At 43.4% G+C, this 21,721-nt stretch overlaps 1 protein-coding gene across 1 annotated transcript in view; it reads left to right on the top strand.

Moving 5' to 3' along the window:
* The window catches only part of MPPED1 (metallophosphoesterase domain containing 1), a 141,888-nt gene that overhangs the window by 82,200 nt on the left and 37,967 nt on the right, over window positions 1–21,721 (top strand). The gene's annotated exons all lie outside the window — the stretch shown is intronic.

The following is a 21,721-nucleotide window of genomic DNA, read 5'->3' as shown; positions in this document are numbered from 1 at the left end:
ATGATTACAATTTCCAATCAATACACTCACATTTAGTGGTTTGTTCACAAACATGTAAAAAGTCTAAGCCTTCTCAACTGGACCGCCACTGTAGGATCTGGCTGGGAGCATCAGATCTCCAAGGAGCTAACTGACAGCTCTGACAGACTGCCGGGACTTGGCTCTGGCGTGCTCCATCCACTGCGCAAGTTCCTGGTCCAGGCGGCATTGTGCACGCCCTTGAAACGCCTTACAAAACGGAGGAGAGTAGGGGAGAGAGACAGTACGTTAGGGTTGCTATAATGATGTGTTTCGGAGGTGTGGCCTCCTTTATCAAGACATGCCCACTCTAAACCTCACTGCATTATATAGGAACTTCAAACGCCTCCGCTACCCCAGATCTCGAGGGGATACTACCAGGAGAGACTGGCCTATATCACATACAGGTGATGGGGCAAAAGCAACCATTGAAAAGTGATTGGATACCTAGAAATGGCGCCCTATGAATGAGGAATATGCAAATGAAGTTGCCCCTTGAAGGTGAACAAGTCCCAAAAAAGTTGGAAAAAATATACAAAAGGTAGGGCTAAGCCTATACAAGTGAATATACAGTATATATCATGAACCAAAATCATGAACATATATCACTGCAAAAAAACACATATATCGTTGAAAATATAGCAAGCTAAAAAGTCCATTAGTGATAGTGTTCCCAACACCAAAAAAATGCTTTCAAATGAAGTTTCTAGTTCTTCCACCACAGGTGCTCAATGGAAAGGTGGCAACTCACCACAGGTGTTTGACCACTTTTTAAGGTAGGTGAAATTGCGCATTTGGAATAACAAATTGATTCCCACTGCCAACACTGCCCCACTCCAATGGACCCTGCGGATGAAGCTAGGGCATAAAAATTGACTCCACGGAATCCTCCGCTCCGACGTACGTTTCGCCATAAATGACGTCTTCAGGAAGTGACCTCATGCCACTTCTAGCTTGCTTATATACATATGGGATGGTTGCAGTTGGTGAGACTCCTCCAAAATGGAGAAGAAGACAAATCTATAGCGCAAGTTTTTCCTCTAGGGATGCCAATCCGCAGACTCTGTCAACACCATTATAAAATAGCCAACCATTTGGAATTTACACAAATGTTAACAAACATAATTCCGATTTTAATGGAACAATGATCCTGTCACATATATATGTGAATAAACTAATTTCAATAAACAAATTTGAAAAAACTAATTTGACATACCACAGAGGGGAATTTCTCTGATCAGCACCATCTTGTGGATTCTAATTTAATAGTATTGGAAGAAGCCTCATGTGAATATGAAGTTATGTTTGTGGACAAATAAAAAAACAAGTATGCAAAATATTATTAAAATGATTATATTAAAAAGATTATATTAAAAATCTAAGAAGCCGATATATGGTAAAAATACCCATGTAGCTAGTATATAAAAAAAGGGGGAAAACGAGTAATGAATGAGATATTCCTCATATTTTTCAACAGCAACCATTGGTATATCACTATAACACTAATTCATGAAAAACATAAAAAAATAATAATAATATAAGGAGATAAAAATTTAATAAAAAACACTGTTTCCATAGGATAAAGATTACTTCCTTCCCTCATATACAGTGCAATACTACAAGCCTAAGGTATGCCAGCTGACATCCACTACACTGTGGGGTTGGAGAGGAATAAACACATTACTAAAACATCATTATCATATAATAAATTCTAAAAAATCAACTGATACAGTAACAATTGCAATTATATTTCATTGTATTAACATTTATTACAAACTTAATGCATGGCAATTGACCATGGCTGATGGATCATACCACTCTAAAAATCCACATACACCTAACTAAAACAGATTCAAATACATAATTAATTTAAAACTTTAAACGCATTTATACAAGTAGTGCTGTTAGATGAGCTCCAGAACATGGACACAGGCTGCCTCACCTCAGACAGCTACTGGTGCAGGTGGACAGCTCACGCTCAGCTCTTCAAACATGCTCCCTTCCTTGCCTGGAGAAGATGGAGGAGGTAGGTTGAGCCAAAACTGACCAGGCGTGAAGGAGGAAGAAGTTCCTCCTCCGCTCTGAATGCTGGTGCCTCGCCTCAGCCTCATGACGTGACGTCACTAAATGGCAGGCCAGTCTAGCAACCAGCAGAGAGGCCAGCGGACAGTGCAATAAGAGAGTCTAGGGAGTCAGGGTCGTGCCGCTGCTGCTGAGTGTAACAGTAAGTGACTGCCAAAGCTTCAGCGCCCCCCTTTTGTGGCGCCTGGGCATGGTGCACCCTGGGCACCCACCCAGGTTCGGCCCTGAGTATCCATGTGCTGACACCTTGCTCCGGGGGGGGCACTTGCCCCCCCCCCCATGCGGACACCCATGACCCTGCCCCAGAATGGGCCAATGTTTTTGAATGGCCCAATCTTGATCATTGAACCTGGTTATGAATAATATATCCTTGGGCCCCTCTGGTGGTTGTTCTTGTTTACTTGTACCCTGACCATTTTTTTAATGGTCAACTGCTTTCTGGACGTGATCTTTTTTATAACCTTTTTCCTGGAACTTTTTGGTCAACAGCTCAGCTTTTACTACATAATCTAAAGATGATGGAACTTTTCCTAGGTAGCTAAAAAAATTGGCTATAAGGTATGCTGTCTTTCCATCTGGGATGGTGGCAGCTACAACGCTTTGCAAAAGTATTCACCCCCTTGGCGTTTTTCATGTTTTGTTGCCTCAAAACCTGGAATTAACATGGATTGTTTGAGGATTTGCATCATTTAATTTACAGAACATGTCCGCAACTTTGAAGATGTTTTTTTTTTATTGTGAAGTGAACAACAAATAGGACAAAATAACAGAAAAATTCAATGTGCATAACCATTCACCCCCCTAAAGTCAATACTTTGTAGAGCCACCTTTTGTGGCTATCACAGCTCCAAGTCGATTTGGATAAGTCTCTATGAGCTTGCCACATCTTACCACTGGGATTTTTGCCTATTCCTCCTGGAAAAACTGCTCCAGCTCCTTCAAGTTGGATGGTTTGCGCTTGTGAACAGCAATCTTTAAGTCTGACCACAGATTTTCTATTGGATTAAGGTCTGGGCTTTCACTAGGCCATTCCAACACATTTACATATTTCCCCTTAAACCACTAAAGTGTTGCTTTAGCAGTGTGTTTGGGGTCATTGTCTTGCTGGAAGGTGAACCACCTTCCTAGCCTCAAATCACACATGGTGGTACAGGTTTTGCTCAAGAACATCCCTGTATTTAGCATCATACATCTTTCCCATAACACTGACCAGTTTCCCAGTCCCGACTGCTGAAAAACATCCCCACATCATGATGCTGCAACCACCATGTTTCACTGTGGGGAAGGTGTTTTTTGGGTGATGTGATGTGTTGGGTTTGCGCCAGACATAGCATTTTCTTTGATGGACAAAAAGTTACATTTTAGTCTCATCAGACCAGAGCACCTTCCTCCATACATTTTGGGAGTCTCCCACATGCCTTTTCCCAAACTCAAAACGTGCCATTTTGTTTTTTGCTGAAAGTAATGGCTTTCTTCTGGCCACGCTGTCATAAAGCCCAACTCTATGGCACGTTCGGCTTATTGTCATCCTATGTACAGATACTCCAGTCTCTGCTGTGGAACTCTGCAGCTCCTCCAGGGTTACCTTAGGTCTCTGTGCTGCCTCTCTAATTAACCACCTCAATACTGGGCACTTTCGCCCCCCTCCTTCCCAGCCCAATTTTCAGCTTTCAGCGCTCTCACACTTTCAATGACAATTGCGCGGTCATGCTACGCTGTACTCAAATTAAATTTTTACCATTTTGTTCACACAAATAGAGCTTTCTTTTGGTGGTATTTATTCACGACTCTGTTTTTTATTTTTTGCGATATAAGCGAAAAAAGAGCGGAAATTTGGAAAAAAAAACAATATTTTCTTCTTTCTATTTTAAAACAAATCCAATAATATCAAATTTTGTCATAAATTTAAGCCAAAACATATTCTGCTACATGTTTTTGGTAAAAAAAATCCCGTTAAGTGTATAATAATTGGTTTGTGCGATCACGGACACGTGCGCAAATGATCATGTACAGATGTGCGCAGGTGACATATGTGTGCAGATAATCATTGGGACTTGTTATTTTACGGGGACTTATGTGGGGGACATGTGTTTTTACTATGTGGGGACATGTGTTTTGGGGACATGTGTTTTGGGGACATGTGTTTTGGGGACGTGTTTTGGGGACATTGTGTGTTTACTTAGTGTTTGTTTTGTGTTTTTACATTGTGTGGGGTCACTAGACTGGTGATCAGTGAGTAAAAAGCTGTAAAAAACAGCTCATACTCACTGATCACCAGCCGGCTGCAGCGATCCGCTCTCCTCTCCTCACTGACAACTTCCGTGTGAGGAGAGCAGAGCAGATTGCCTAGCAACCGGCTCTGTGTTTACATCACATGACGGCTGTGATTCGACATGGCCATCATGTGATCAGGAGGGCCAATCGCAGAGCCCTCCTGCCGATCGGAGATGCGCCGTGTCCGGGTGACATGAGCGCATCGGGATCGCGCCGCTGCGCGGGCACGCGCGCGCGCGATCCCACTCCTTCTGAGGGACGTTCCTGAACGTCCACTCAGAAAGAGAGAGCGCCCACCCGGCCGTATATGTGCAGTGGCCGGGTGGGAAGTGGTTAATGTCCCCCTTGCCCGGTCCGTGAGTTTTGGTGTGCGGCCATCTCTTGGCAGGTTTGCTGTTGTGCCATGTTCTTTCCATTTGGTTATGATAGATTTGATGGTGCTCCTAGGGATCATCAAAGATTTGGATATTTTTTTATAACCTTACCCTGACTTGTACTTCTCAACAACATCATCCCTTACTTGTTTGGAGAGTTCCTTGGTCTTCATGGCAGTGTTTGGTTAGTGGTGCCTCTTGCTTAGGTGTTGCAGCCTCTGGGGCCTTTCAAAAAGGTGTGTATATGTAATGACAAATCATGTGACACTTAGATTGCACACAGGTAGACATCATTTCACTAATTATGTGACTTCTGAAGGTAATTGGTTGCACCAGAGTTTTATATGGGCTTCATAACAAAGGGGGTGAATACATACGCACATGCCAATTATCATTTTTTTTATTTCTGAAAAGTAGTTTTATATATATATTTTTCACATTTTACTTAGACTATTGTGCTCTGATCCATCACATATATTTCAGATTAAAAAAACATTGAACTAAAGGCTGTAATGTAACAAAATAGGTAAAAAGCCAAGGGGGGTGAATACTTTTGCAAGGCACTGTATTTCTATGTAGGTAGGAACAGAAGTACAAAATCGAGATGCAGACAAGCCAGCGTTACATCTGAAACAGCGTCAGCGATGTCTGCAATTTTATCAAAAAGCAACTCTGAACCCCTGTCTGACAAAAACCTGCCTAAGCCTTGCACATTGTCATCGACTTCTAAGCTGTGATGGCAGACCAATGTTTGACATAAATCAGTCTTTTTATTTTAATCTCATCCTCCTCCGAAGATGATTGTGATTTATGTTGCTAGGGTGGTCGTGTTCGGTATGCTGTGTAAATTAGAATTCTGTATTAGACTGGAAAATGATGGGTACAAAATAGCGGAGGGTGGCTGTGTTCAGGCAGGCTGGTGTTGCCTCCAAACACGGGAAATACAGAAGCCACCTGTAGAGCCAGTTTAATAAAGAAAGGATTCACTTATGTGAAAGTAAATTGTTTTCTAGATTGCTTACTGTAACAGGGTGTCTGTTCCTACAGGAGTTACAATAGCCCAGGTGGCAGCTTAGGAGAATCAAATAAATATGTAAATTCACATTATTGTTTGGTTCCTGTCTCAATTCAAAGGGAAACTAATAACTATTTACAGCGAACAAATACTTTGAGTTATAATAATAATTAGCTTAAATCCCACTTGAAATAATTGACATACAGTAGATAAGCTGTAGGGATGGCTCCCAGGTCAGTCCCAACACAGGTTCGTGCAAATTTGGCATGTTTGGGCATTCGTTCAAATGCTGGACTTTCAGCCTGTTCAGCACTAGCTGAACATCAAATGTAATAGAGAGTTCTTCTATAGGATAGGACAGCTGCCTTCTTCTGGTGCCGATAGTTAGAAAAAACTTTCGCTCAAATTGCATACCAGGTCCGTATGGATTTTAAGGGGGAATCCTACACAAAACCTGGTAAAAGGATAGGGAAAGCAACAAGCATGCATCTTTCACCTTCTCCTTTACCATACAAGGCCACATGCCCTGAACACGGAGGAAGTAATTTGGCAGAGTGACCGGGAAGGATGTGTGCCCACTTTAAAGGGCCTCTTCCTCACAACCCTGATCAGGTGGTTTTGGGGGTCTTCAAGCGGTGGAATATCAGAATCTAGAAACCCACTTTAGCAATAAGGAGGCACTTAGATACCAGCCTCTCTTCCCTATGTTTAATGAGTAAGGGGAAAAGTGAAAAATAAATTGAAACTCACAGTTTTTGACAATTCCTTTAATTAAAAAAAAAAAAAAAAAAAAAAAAAGCCCTGTGATGCAAATTCACCATCAAACACAACGTCCAGCGATGCAGATCCATGTCTATCACAATAAACAATGCCCACCTAAAGAAAAAAACCTGCTAACATGTCCAATTCAGATGACTGCTCACACACAGATAACAGGTTCTGTGGATGACAGCTGAGTATAAAAAGATGGATAGGTTCTTCTGGGTGACATCATTGAGCAAATATGAACATGACCATTTTTGGTCGATGACATCACAAACCACTGCTGTTAGCAGATATATTTTCTGTATAAGTGGCAAGGTCACTGTAATTATCTTTGCTATACAAATAATAATAATAATAGTAATAATTGTCTCCTATCCATCCGTGCATCTCTACTGAACTGACTTTGCTGTTACATTTTTGGTAATTATCTCCTATCCATCTGTACATCTCTACTGAACTGACTTTGCTGTTACATTTTTGGTAATTGTCTCCTATCCATCTGTACATCTCTACTGAACTGACTTTGCTGTTACATTTTTGGTAATTGTCTCCTGCTGCACCATATCTTTAAACTTCTATATTTAATGCTAGCTCTATAACAAACACACTGCAATAGCAATATTACTGGTGATTGATTCTCAACTCCATGTGGCTTGAGTGATCAAGAGAGGTAATTAGCTTTACGACCCTAGCCTGTGTCTGTAGCTGGTCTGGTACTGGCCATCTCCTCGTCATATTCAGGTGTCTCACATCAGACCCAATAATGACCAACTGAGAAATGCATCCCTGCTTAGTCTCCCTATAAATTTATGGCAGCTTATGGGGTGGCGCAGACAGGGGCAAGGCGCGGACATCATGGTTCTGTCACGAGTGATGCACAGTTTCACCGACGCAGTTTAACGAAAGCAGGATAACTAAAGCTGGATGAACAACAACAAGAACTCTGCTCCACTCTGCAAGACGACAAGCAAACCAGCTTTTGACATTTATTTTAGATTAAGTTAGTTTCCCACTCTCTATCCACTAACATGCTCCTTATTCTCTTCCTTCTCACATTGGTGTCTTCTATCCTCAAATTATCTTTACTCTACCCCTCCTCTCTTCCCTGCAGCATGCACATATCACCCTCACTCCTACCCTCTCCCTACTATGGCAATCATCATCTCCTGCATTTGCTGCACCCACATGCTGACATAAACACCAGGGCCACTAGACATATGCGCTCATGCACATCCCACTCCCACCTTGCCTTCCTCTCTCTCCTCCTTCTCCTAGTCTCAGGTGACATTTCTCCTAATCCTGGCCCGCCATTTTCCAAATGCAAGCCACACATCCTCCCCCTCTGGCAACCACCGCAATCCACTCAGTTTAATTTTTATCCCCCTGCTTCCTCAAAGCAGCCCACCGATCTCATGCGCCCTTTGGAACGCCCGCTCCATCTGTAACAAGCTAACATCTGTACATGACCTCTTCATCTCTCGTGGCTTTAACATACTCACCATAACAGAAACTTGGCTTCAAAATTTTGACTCAGCTTCTCCTGCTGCCCTCTCCCATGGTGGTCTCCATTGGACTCACTCCCCCAGACCCAACAGACAGAAAGGAGGTGGAGTTGGCTTCCTTCTATCCCCACAAAGCACCTTCCAAGTCCTTCCTGTCCCTCCCTCTCTATCCCTCTCTTCTTTCGAGATGCACTGTATTCGTCTGTTTCCTCCCATTTCTCTGAGGATTGCAGCAATCTATCGGCCTCCAGGACCGGTATCGCGCTTTCTTGATGACTTTGCCGCCTGGCTACTCTACTTTCTCTCCTCTCAAATACCCACCATTTTTCTTGGTGACTTCAACATTCCTGTCAATGTTAACAGCCCAACTACAGCTAAACTTCTCGACTTAACCTCATCTTTTGACCTAACCCAATGGACACATACTTCCACTCACTCCAATGGTAATACCCTTGACCTTGTATTCTCCCATCTCTGCAACCCTGGCAACCTCACCAACACCCCCTTTCCTCTCTCTGATCACAACCTCATTACTTTCACTGTATCCTTGCCTCCAACCACCCATCCCTCAAAGCAGCAAACAATTACTTGTAGAAACCTTCGCCACTTTAACCCTTCTCTTCTCTATTATGCTACTGACCACCTATATGACATAATCTCTCCCCTGTCCTGTCCTGACCTGGCCACCTCTGTCTACAACAGTTCACTCCCATCATCACTAGATGCCCTTGCTCCTCTAACCACGCGCAGAATCAGGCCCCGACCGTTACAACCCTGGCAAACTGACAACACTAGAAATCTCAAGAGAGATTGCTGTGCTCTTGAAGGACTGTGGCGTAAAACCAAATGCCTGCAAGACTTCACCCTATATAAATCTGCCCTTCTAAAATACAATTCATGCCGCCATGCTGCCAAACGAGCCTACTTTGTCTCTCTTATTAATTCCTTGTCATCCAGTCCCTGTCGGCTCTTCTCAACCTTTGACTCTCTGCTTCGTCCCCCACCCCCTCTATCCACTAACTCACTGCCCAAAAGATTGCCAATCACTTCAAAGACAAGATCGATGCAATTTGTGAGGACATCTCCACTGTGCGTACATCTTCCCCACCCAACATACCTTGCCTACCCTGTTTCCCCGAAAATAAGACCTAGCGTGATTGTCAGTGATGGCTGCAATATAAGCCCTACCCCCCAAATAAGCCCTAACCTTTTTTCCCCCGAAAATAAGCCCTACCCTGAAAATAAGACCTACAAGGACTTTAGCTAGGGCTTATTTGGGGGGTAGGTCTTATATTGCAGCCATCACCGACAATCATGCTAGGTCTTATTTTCGGGGAAACAGGGTAGCAGCACATTCAACACTCTCCTCTTTTGAATTGGCTACTACTGAAGAGGTTACAAAACTTTTCTCGGATGCCCACCTAACCAATTGTCCCTTGGATCCTGTTCCCTCACAACTACTACGGTCACCCTCTTCTTCTATCCTATGCTCCCTCACCCACATCTTCAATCTCAACCTCTCTAGTGGCATCTTCCCCTCCCCTCTAAAACATGCGCAGATCACTCCCATTCTTAAAAAGCCCTCACTGGACCCTACCAACCTGAACAACTTAAGACCCGTCTCATTGCTCCCATTCACCTCTAAACTTCTAGAAAGCTTAGTCTACAACCATCTTAGCTCCTACCTCAGTGAAAATAACCTTCTTGACCCCTTACAGTCTGTCTTTCGCTCGCAGCACTCCACGGAAACTGCCTTACTAAAACTCACTAACGATTTACTAACTGCTAAAACCAACAGCCAGTACTCCATACTCCTACTACCTGACCTCTCTGCGGCCTTTGATACTGTTGACCACCCGCTCCTTCTCAATAAACTACATTCCCTTGGCCTCTGAGATTCTGCTCTATCCTGGTTCTCGGCCTATTTATCACAGCGCTCCTTCAGTGTCACCTACAACTCTGTCTCCTCCTCTCCATTGCCCCTTTCTGTGGGGGTCCCCCAAGGCTCTGTTCTTGTACCCCTTCTCTTCTCTATCTACACCTCCTCCCTTGGTCACTTAATAACCGCCCACGGCTTCCAATATCACTTATACGCTGATGACACCCAAGTCTATCTGTCTACTCCTCACCTCACTCCTTCAGTCTCCTCTTGCATTACTAACTTACTAACTGACATATCAGCATGAATGTCGCACCACTTCCTTAAACTAAATCTCTCTAAAACTGAGCTATTAATATTCCCCCCCGCCTGTGCCCCCCTCCATGACTTTTCCATCAAAATCAACAATGCAACCATCAGGCCCTCCCCTCACGCCAGGGTACTAGGTGTAATCCTAGACTCTGACTTGTCATTTCAACCTCACATCCAATCGTTGTCAAAAGTTTGTAGAATTCACCTCTGTAACATCTCAAAATTCGCCCCTTTTTAACAAATGAAACCACCAAGCTTCTCATTCACTCCCTTGTTATCTCTCACCTTGACTATTGCAACTCCCTTCTCATTGGCCTACCTCTCCATAGGCTATCCCCTCTTCAGTCTATCATGAATGCTGCTGCCAGACTTATCCACCTTACTAACCGCTCAGTGTTTGCCAACCCTCTCCTCCAATCCCTACACTGGCTCCCAATCACCCAGCGAATTAAATTCAAAATACTAACCACAATATACAAAGCCATTCACAACTCTGCCCCGAGCTACATCACTAATCTTGTCTCCAAATATCACCCAAATCGACCTCTCCGCTCTTCTCAAGACCTCCTGCTTTCAAGCTCTCTCATGTCCTCCTCCCATACTCATCTCCAGGATTTCTCCAGAGCCTTACCCATCCTCTGGAACTCGCTACCTCCATCTATCCGGCTATCCCCTACTCTTGCTACCTTCAGGCGATCCCTGAAAACTCATCTCTTCAGGAAAGCCTATCACGTCTCCAACTAATCTTCTACCACTTCCAACAGCTCATTCCCCACAGTTACAACCTTTTGTACCACCTGTCCCACCCTATTAGATTGTAAGCTCTTCTGAGCAGGGACCTCTTAATCCTCTTAAATTTTATTGTATTATAACTGTATTGTCTCCCTTTTATATTGTAAAGCGCTGCGTAAACTGTTGGCGCTATATAAATCCTGTATAATAATAATAATAATAATAAAAATAATACAAATAATAAAGCAGGAAAAAAAATCAGTTTCTTTTGCAGGTTTTTTTTTTTGCAAGCTTTTTTTTCTATCCCCTAATGTCTATAGGTTTTTTATTATATTTTTCTATTTGTCTGGTGAAAATATTACCACACTCTTGTATGGAAGATTATTTTCTTCTGGATGTGTTTGCTGTTTCTATGTAGATATAATAAAAGGCCATTTTTTGCTGCAGATTTAATTTTTTAAAACCAAATGCTACACAAAAGAAAGTGTCCTTGAGAAATCAAGATTTGGGCTTCCTCTGATGGACGGTCGGGTCACATCTACCATGTAGGGAAGGGGTGTACTGCTCATACATAGCAATTGATTTCCAGGTCTGCTCAGGGCTGGACTGGGACAAAAATTTGGCCCTGGACTTCACCCAGACTGGCCCACTTTGACAGGTCTCTCCCATGCCGGCTTGCCACCCAAGCCCCCCCCCACTAGCTATTAGCCGTTCTACATTATTTCTCTTATAGGCAGTACCAGTGGGAAAGCTAGACATTATTTCACCTGGGGCAAAGAATCAGTTTGGTGCCCCCCCCCCCAATGGAACAAGATTAGGCAGGAAAGTGAGGCCGCCCTCCTTCCAGATCGTATGATGAGCTTCTAAGTGTTGACTCCTGAGCATTATGTCTGTATTCAGGTGTGCTGTATAACTAGCCAGGGAGAGGAGGTGAGCACTGCGGGGGGGGCAGAGGACTGGAGGGAGGCAGCGGTCCACTGTCACTGAAATCGGCCCACTGAGCCATCGGCCCACCGGGAAACTCCCTGTAGTCCCAATGGCCAGTACATGCCTGGGTCTGCTTGACCATTAGCCATCCCAATTATTTTGTTAGAGACCACCTGACCAATGCCAGAGCTTTTCCATTTGGAGGAGGCCAAGAAATCATTGTCAATATGGCAAAAGATTAGCTGACCATCACATCACAAAACTATGGGCGTTATAATAAAGCTGCCTCCTCACCCCCCCCACCACCCAGCACTCACCACCCACCACCCACCACTCACCACTCTTTCTCCAATCCTAAGTAGCTATAACAGCCTCCTCTCATATTGTAAGGCTTATGGAGTGTATCCTTGAAAATGCGTGCCCATTTGTGAGGTAAGGTATTGATGCTGGATGAGAAGGCCTTGCCCACAGTTAGTGTTCCAATTCACCCCAAAGATGTTCAGTGGGGTTGAGGTCAGGGCTGTAGAAAGGCTACATGGGCACTTCCACATCAAACCATGACCTTATGGAGCTAGCTTCGTACACAGGGGCACAGCTATGTTACCACAAGGTTGGAATTGCACAGTTGTTTAGATATCTTTGTATGGTGTAATATTAACAGTAGCCTTCAATAGAAACACCCAAACTCAATAATCTGTAGGGGTCTACACTTTTTTTTGCCCATATAGTAGGTGTGATGGTCAAGTATTCACAAATGTTTGGCGATATAGTGGACACCTATCACGGTACTAGTTATCAATTAGCTGTATAACAGAAGCTACATTGTTAAAATTGTTCAGATGTCTTTTTTGAGTACAGTATTGCTTTAAGCCGTGAACATTTCTGAGGTTTTTTCTTGCTTTTTAAATTTACAAACCATCACCATTCGGGAACAAAGCAGGTGCTGGAATAATTACATCCTCCAGTAAAGGCGGGCTAGAATTTTTTTTTCTTTTCACTACTGATAGGACCAGACGATAGAAGTTTCTCATTGAAACTGTCGCTGTCAACTTCCTGCAGGTCCCCACAGACTGTCATTACAGTAAATGTCACACATTCTGAGAAGAGAGAAGCTTCTGTACCAACGCTGCTTTCTGCTGCTTTTCTGAAAACTTTGATTCCGAGCCTTGTGCTGTGACTGATACAGCTTCATTGCCAGTTATTAAGTGTGTTTCGGAGACAGCATGCATTGCTCCAATTACTGCGCCATATAACCTTTTCCTGCAGTTTTCTGGGGCTGATCAAAAGCAGCTTTCCTCTTGGTGGAGAGAGAAACCGGTGTAAAATGTAAATTTTATTGATATTGATTTTTAAAATCATTAACAATGTTGTTAAAAAATTGAATGGTGTGTAGGTGTCTGCCTTATCTGGTGAGGGAGATAGGAGGTTAATTGTTGTTTAGTAAACATCTTTAATGACGTGTTTTAAACAGGCAGTGATGCAGCAGTTGTTGTTGCTCGCTGTTCAGTGCATGGTTTGCTTGTTAAGCCTGGGCCCCCTCCCCCTGTAAATATCACTTCCTAAAGCCTCGTACACACGATCGGATTTTCCAACAGGAATTGTGTGATGAAAGGCTGTTGGCGGAAAATCCGACCGTGTGTATGCTCCATCGGACAATTGTCGGATTTTCCGCAGACAAATGTTGGCTAGCATGTTTTAAAATTTTCCATGGACAAATGTGTGTTGTCGGATTTTCCAAGCGTGTGTACACAAGTCCGTCGGACAAAAGTCCAAAGTACAAGCACGCATTCTCGGAAGCAAGGACGAGCCAGAAGCGGTCGGTCTTGTAAACTAGCGCTCGTAATGCAAAATTAACATTCGTGACGTGGCAAATTATGAAATCTAGAAATGCAGCGCACATTCTCTTCTTCTTTAATGGGATAATAATGAAGCTGCTTTGCTGGTGATACTGATGGAGTTATTGCAAACAAATTTTCAAAGGCTTTTTTTTTTTACTAGTGATATCAAGAATAATATTATTGTGCTTTTTTTTTATATTTGGGCAAGTTACCACAACACCATTATCCCGTAGTTTTTAGGATCAAAGATACAACAATGTTGGTGTCCCTTGTCAATTTTACATTGTATTTTTTAAAATGTAACTGCCTACTCCCAAAATGTCATTTGAAGTAAAACACATAGCCAAGTATTATTCTACACAATTTTTTTATTGTGCATTAAAAAAAAGAAAACAAATAAAATTAGACATGCTGTCTGCCAATAGAACTTAACCAAAAAGTGCATTCTGTGCATCCAAAAATATAGAAAATATATCAAATCAAATAATTATTCAACCAAAAAAATTATGTCAAAGCAATAACTCCAAGGCCAAAAATAAATAACATGTAATTTCCTTCGATTCCACAACATGTCCAGTTGACGAACGGCCATTCAGAAATGAACTGAGAAGCACGAAATTAAAAGCGCAAACTGAAAAGCACTAAATGAAAAGTACGAAAAGAAAAGCGCGAATCAACACTCACTTAACTTCTACTAACATGAAATTAGCAGAAGGAGACCAAAGGGTGGTGCTAATGAGCTGAAAAACCACATAGTACATCTAGTACGTCACTATGTTCGTGATTGTTGGCCAACAATTGTTTGCTGTGTGTATGCAAGACAAGTTTGGGCCAATGCCCTTCGAGCAAAAGTCCACGGTTTTGTTGGCCAACAATCCGATCGCGTGTACGAGTCTTAAGAGTACTTCACAAATGTTCCTGTAAAGAAGGTGGTTAGATATTGTAATTACTATACCCCTAGTTTCCACCCATGGTACCTAGATGCGAGATCTAGGCGAATGCAGAGCAACCCAAATCTCACCAGAAGACGTGCTTGAATTGGACTTGAACTATTAGGCAGCAATTTTTACAGGGGTAAGGGCCTGGACCTAATAAGCAGACCTTTCATAGTACAGCATTATCCCCTTCTCCCTCCTAGCGGCTATTTAACTGGGTCCTAATGCCAGCAGGCTGGACAGACTTCCCAATCACGTGATCACTGTGATTGGCTGTCACAGTGATCACATGATGTTGAGCCTGTCCCACTGGCTCCTAACCATATACAGGGACAGGACAGTTAATGTCACAGAAACCTTGCCGCCATGACCATATAGGTGCGCCATGTGAGCATTAAGGCCAACCAGGGGCGGACTGACCATTCGTGCACTCCGGCACTGCCCGAAGGACCCATGCCACTAAGGGGCCCCATCAGGGTTGCCAGCCTTAATAAAACCAGGGACAGTATGTAAAAATCTGTTTTTTTAAAAAAATCCCAAGATTATAGCTGCCCCGCCTCTCCAGTACCTTTTCAGTGTGTAAATGTGTATTCTGTGTGTGTATACTGTGTGTGTATATTGTGTGTCTGTGTGTGTATACTGTATGTGTGTGTATACTGTGTGGCCCCATAATCTTTTGCCTGGGGGCCCCATAATCTCCTATTGCCTGGGGGCCCCATAATCTCCTATTGCCTGGGAGCCCCATAATCTCCTATTGCCCGGGGGCCCCATGAGTTGTCAGTCCGCCCCTGAGGCCAACCCTCCTTGTTGCTGAACCTATGTGTTACATGATTGGTCAGAGGTTAATATACAGTGCTATAGATGTTTTCTGTAATTACTATTTGTATATCAGGTGTTTTTCTCTCCTCTACAACTCTAGACACAACCAGTGCCCCCCCACCACACACACTGCAAGGGTTAAATGCTCATTTAGTCTATGGGTGCAGGGATAAGGTATATTACTTACCCTATCCCTTGGTGCAACAAACTCCAGAACTGTTGTCAGAACTCACAAAGACACTGAATTTCAAAAGAGCCAACTTCCCTAAACTACAAACCTTGCTAAAAGGCATAAATTGGGATAAAATATTAGGAACAAAGAATACGGAGGAGAGATGGGTTTACTTTAAGAGCATATTAAATAAGGGCATTAGCCAATGTATCCCATTGGGTAATAAATTTAAAAGAGCGAACAAAAATCCTGGATGGCTTAACTCCAATGTAAAAATGCATATAAAAGCAAAGGAGAAGGCCTTCAAAAAATACAAGGTTGAGGGATCATCCTCAGCATTCAGACTTTATAAAGAATGCAACAAGAAATGTAAGGGTGCAATTAGGACGGCTAAGATAGAACATGAAAGACACATAGCGGAGGAGAGCAAAAAAAAATCCCAAGAAATTCTTTAAGTATGTAAACAGTAAAAAAGGGAGGACAGACCATATTGGCCCCATAAAGAATGAGGAAGGACATCTGGTTACAAAGGATGGGGAGATGGCGAAGGTATTGAATTTATTCTTCTCCTCAGTCTTCACGAGTGAATCGGGGGGCTTCAGTAACCAAAACTGCAGTGTTTATCCTCATGACACTACACAGGAAGCACCTCCATGGTTAACAGAGGACAGAATTAAAATTAGACTTGAGAAACTTAACATTAATAAATCACCGGGACCAGATGGCTTGCATCCGAGGGTACTTGGGGAACTCGGTCAAGTGATTGCCAGACCGTTGTTCCTAATTTTTACAGACAGTCTATTGACTGGAATGGTACCAGCTGATTGGAGAAAAGCCAATGTAGCACCAATATTTAAAAAGGGCCCAAAATACATCCCTGGGAATTACAGACCAGTTAGCCTAACATCAATAGTATGTAAACTCTTGGAGGGGATGATAAGGGACTATATACAAGATTTTAGTAATAAGAACGATATCATTAGCAGTAATCAGCATGGATTCATGAGGAATCGTTCTTGCCAAACCAATCTATTAACCTTCTATGAGGAGGTGAGTTGCCATCTAGATAAAGGAAGGCCCGTAGACGTGGTGTATCTGGATTTTGCAAAAGCATTTGACACAGTTCCCCATAAACGTTTACTGTACAAAATAAGGTCCGTTGGCATGGACCATAGGGTGAGTACATGGATTGAAAACTGGCTACAAGGGCGAGTTCAGAGGGTGGTGATAAATGGGGAGTACTCAGAATGGTCAGGGGTGGGTAGTGGGGTTCCCCAGGGTTCTGTGCTGGGACCGATCCTATTTAATTTGTTTATAAACAACCTGGAGGATGGGATAAACAGTTCAATCTCTGTATTTGCAGATGATACTAAGCTAAGCAGGGCAATAACTTCTCCGCAGGATGTGGAAACCTTGCAAAAAGATCTGAACAAATTAATGGGGTGGGCGACTACATGGCAAATGAGGTTCAATGTAGAAAAATGTAAAATAATGCATTTGGGTGGCAAAAATATGAATGCAATCTATACACTGGGGGGAGAACCTCTGGGGGAATCTAGGATGGAAAAGGACCTGGGGGTCCTAGTAGATGATAGGCTCAGCAATGGCATGCAATGCCAAGCTGCTGCTAACAAAGCAAACAGAATATTGGCATGCATTAAAAGGGGGATCAACGCAAGAGATAAAACGATAATTCTCCCACTCTACAAGGCTCTTGTCCGACCGCACCTGGAGTATGCTGTCCAGTTCTGGGCACCAGTCCTCAGGAAGGATGTACTGGAAATGGAGCGAGTACAAAGAAGGGCAACAAAGCTAATAAAGGGTCTGGAGGATCTTAGTTATGAGGAAAGGTTGAAAGCACTGAACTTATTCTCTCTGGAGAAGAGACGCTTGAGAGGGGATATGATTTCAATTTACAAATACTGTACTGGTGACCCCACAATAGGGATAAAACTTTTTTGCAGAAGAGAGTTTAATAAGACTCGTGGCCACTCATTACAATTAGAAGAAAAGAGGTTTAACCTTAAACTACGTAGAGGGTTCTTTACTGTAAGAGCGGCAAGGATGTGGAATTCCCTTCCACAGGCGGTGGTCTCAGCGGGGAGCATTGATAGCTTCAAGAAACTATTAGATAATCACCTGAATGACCGCAATATACAGGGATATACAATGTAATACTGACACATAATCACACACATAGGTTGGACTTGATGGACTTGTGTCTTTTTTCAATCTCACCTACTATGTAACTATGTAACTCTGGTCTGTGGGTGCATTGCGGGCGGTCCCTCTGTGTCATCACGTACAATGCAGGGCTATTAACCCAGCATTGTATGTGGAGGAGGGGAGTATGTGACTGTGTTCTTATTTCTGTTTGTGAACCCACAGGGAAAATTTTCCCTTGGAGTGTTACCCTGGAAAACATGTAATGGTTTTCAAGTGGACTTGATATGTAAAGCCACTTGAGAGGTTAAAATATATATGTGTGGGGGGGCAACTATAAAATGCAATTTTATATATATATATATATATATATATATACATATATAATTAAATTATATATATATATATATATATATATATATATATATATATATATATATATATATCCTGGGGCCCTTTACTACGATCCCACAACGGCCCTTTCACATGTTCTGCAGTGAGCTCCCTTCCTACTGTATTGGGGCCCCCCCAGGGTGGCAGAAAACAGGAGATATATGTCACCAGCATACCAAGAAAATATAAGGGTCCAAAGCAGTGGGAGAACTATCAGTGTTCTCCTGTCCTAAGGACGGGAGAAATCAGTCTGTCTTTTCAGTAACTGAGAGTCCTGGTGGAGTCCTTCCTGCAACTCGCTCTTCTCCCTGCCAGTGAGAATGCAGGGGTAGGAGCAGATCGGGCGGCCGTGGTTGTGTGAGCGCTCGCATTATGCAGTGTCAGCGAGCAGAGGGAGGGGGGAGGAATCACCCGCAGGAGCTGACTGGGGACGCTCTCCCTCTTATGCCCCGTACACACGGTCGGACTTTGTTCGGACATTCCGACAACAAAATCCTAGGATTTTTTCCGATGGATGTTGGCTCAAACTTGTCTTGCATACACACGATCACACAAAGTTGTCGGAAAATCCGATCGTTCTAAACGCGGTGACATAAAACACGTACGTCGGGACTATAAACGAGGCAGTGCCCAATAGCTTTCATCTCTTTATTTATTCTGAGCATGCGTGGCACTTTGTCCGTCGGATTTGTGTACACACGATCAGAAAATCCGACAGTGTGTACGGGGCATCAGACATTGCCTTTTTGTGAAAAAAAAAAAAAAATTTATTGGGGGGGGGGGTGTGCACATGGTGGGTCACAGCATAATGTTGGGGGGGTCAGGGCCCCCTCTGCCCCCCCTAGGGACACCATTGTGTGAATAACATTTCTTGCTCAAATATTCACACTGAAGCTGGATCTTGCTGATAACTTTCTTTACTGATTAAAGTTAAAGTATTTGTTACCCCAACATTTCATATTCCTGATATGCATCTGGTGTACCGTGTACTTGTATGAGAAAGTATTCTGTTCTCTTTGTATTGCTTCCTTTGTGTGAAATCCCTGGTGTTCCTGCCAATCCCTCTGCTTTCCTATTAAAAACTGACCACACTAAGCAGGAGAGCACGCAGAGGCCAGATCTCTAGCTATGCTGGGAACTCAGCCTGCTCTTCTCCAATGATCAGACTTGTTCTGACATGCCCCCCGCTGCACAGCCATTCACTGGGAAGCTCAGTGAACTGCTGTTTATCCTCCCCCAGCTCTTATGCAGCTGAGAACAGAGGGAATGTGTTCACCTATAAAAAAGGGAGAAAAGGTATTTATAATATTTTTTTATATCTCTACAAAAAAGTTTTGCCTTTTATTACTATTTTAAACTGAATTGGTTGTTTAACAAGGTGACCGTTTACAATCACTTTAAGAAGTCACATAACAGTCCATATATTGATCAATCTATTAGGTTATCCAAATATTGGCAGAGGTAGCACAGAGCTACTGCATGCTAGGAGAAGTTAGTGTCTCTGGCTCAAGATAAAATGTATCTGCCTGCCTCCTCTTTCTATCTACTCCCTCCATTAGCCCCTTCTCCCTGGAGGGGAGAACCAAGGAAAGAACCAAGTCCTCTCTGCCTTCCCTTATGCAGGTGCTCCCCAGAGGTCCAAAAGGTGACCCCCCCTCCTCAGTAGCCCCTCCACCAGATGGGGGAGAGTAGGAGCACTACAGCAGGCTGGTTCTCTTCTCTTCCTCTCCATATGTCCTGCTCTGAGTCCCAGTACCACCCACCTAATAAGGAGACTCTCAGGAGCCTCCATTTAGGATCAGCAAACCCTAAAGGGGACCCTCCCCATCTCGCCCTGCCTACAGGTGTCCCCATTATGCTAGTCACCTTATTTTTCTGTGGCAATGCCGCGTACACATGGTCGGAATTTCCGACAACAAATTTTCGGTGTGAGCTTGTTGTCGGAAATTCCGACCGTGTGTAGGCTCCATCGGACATTTGTTGTCGGACAACAAAAATTTGAGAGCTGGTTCTCAAATTTTCCGACAACAAAATCCGTTGTTGGAAATTCCGAATGTGTGTACACAATTCCAACACACAAAATTTCACGCATGCTTGGAATCAAGCAGAAGAGCTGCACTGGCTATTGAACTTCATTTTTCTTGGCTTGTCGTACGTGTTATATGTCACCGCGTTCTTGATGTTCGGAATTTCTGACAACATTTGTGCGACCGTTTGTATGCAAAAGTGGAGAGTGCAAAATCTGGTGCAGCTCTACATAAAAACCAATCGGCTTCAGGGTTTTTTTGTCAAAGTTTCATTAAACAAGCTGAAGTTACAAGTTGATTGACTCCCATGAACAGCTGCACCAGATTTTGCGCTCTCCAGTTTTAGTAAATCAACCCCACTGTGTGTAGTTATAAAAGTACAGATTTTATCTGCAAGTGATGTCCCCTGTCACTACACACTGTAACTTGATGTAAGTTAGAGGAAAGCTGCTGAGCCCACGCCCTCTCCATCAGTCCAGCGTACCACTGTTACCTCACTCCCAGTAAGAGAATGGGGTCCCTCTGTACACATAGTGTGGACCTTATGCGTTCACTTGTTAACTTCATTCTCATACCACATGACCAGGTCATGGATCTCTGTAACGTGGGTTCTTTCCTGTTGCTACTCAAAACCGACTGCTAGGGAGGAAGCCAGAACATCGACCCCCTCGCTACTGAAGTACCTGCCACTTTCATCAGGTACCACGCCTAACGATTGGTTGCTTTGTCTTAAACTAGTGCTTGGTTACCCATAGCAACTACATTGGTTTGCTGCTTAACTGTGCTTGAGAGAGCAAGCTAGAGAGCCATGAAACCAGCCTTCTCCCATATTTATAACACAGGTAAGTAGACTGAATCCAAAAAGCCTGGGAACTGAAGCACATACATATTAACTCTTACCCCCTAAGCCTTGGCCAGTCACTAACTATCTAATACACCTGTAGGTAACCTGCCTACATGCAGCCATGATCTTGGTATCAACATTTGCAGACAGTGATGGGCTTACAATCTGCCTTATTAGTTCCACAGGGTGTGAAAGTGGACCCCCCCTCCCATTGCTGCCCACTGCCATTCCCGGGGTCTCAAGTGCAATCGGGAGCCTGGGACTGCTATGTTCTCTGTGTGGCTAGCGAGCACAGAGGAGAAGAAAGTGCATCCATACTCTCCCCCCTGTGATGAATGAAACTTAAAGCTACAAGGATTTTTATTGCTAACAAGCCATTACCAGCTTGTAAAGCATCTGATCAAACTGATCTTGGTTTGATCAGATTTTTTTAAGGGCAGAGGAAAGATCTGGGGTCTTATGCCCTGTACACATGGGCGGATTTTTAGGCAACAAAGGTCCGACAGTCTTTCCGACGGACTTCCAACGGACTTTTGATGGACTTCCGACGGACTTTCGAATGAACGGACGTGCCTACACATGATCACACCAAAATCAGATGGATTCGTACATGATGACGTACGACCGGACTAAAATAAGGAAGTTCATAG

The sequence above is a fragment of the Aquarana catesbeiana genome, linkage group LG03, assembly GCF_042186555.1.
Source record: "Aquarana catesbeiana isolate 2022-GZ linkage group LG03, ASM4218655v1, whole genome shotgun sequence".
In the NCBI taxonomy this organism is placed as follows: Eukaryota; Metazoa; Chordata; class Amphibia; order Anura; family Ranidae; genus Aquarana; species Aquarana catesbeiana.
This window is presented reverse-complemented; position numbering and strand designations above follow the sequence as displayed.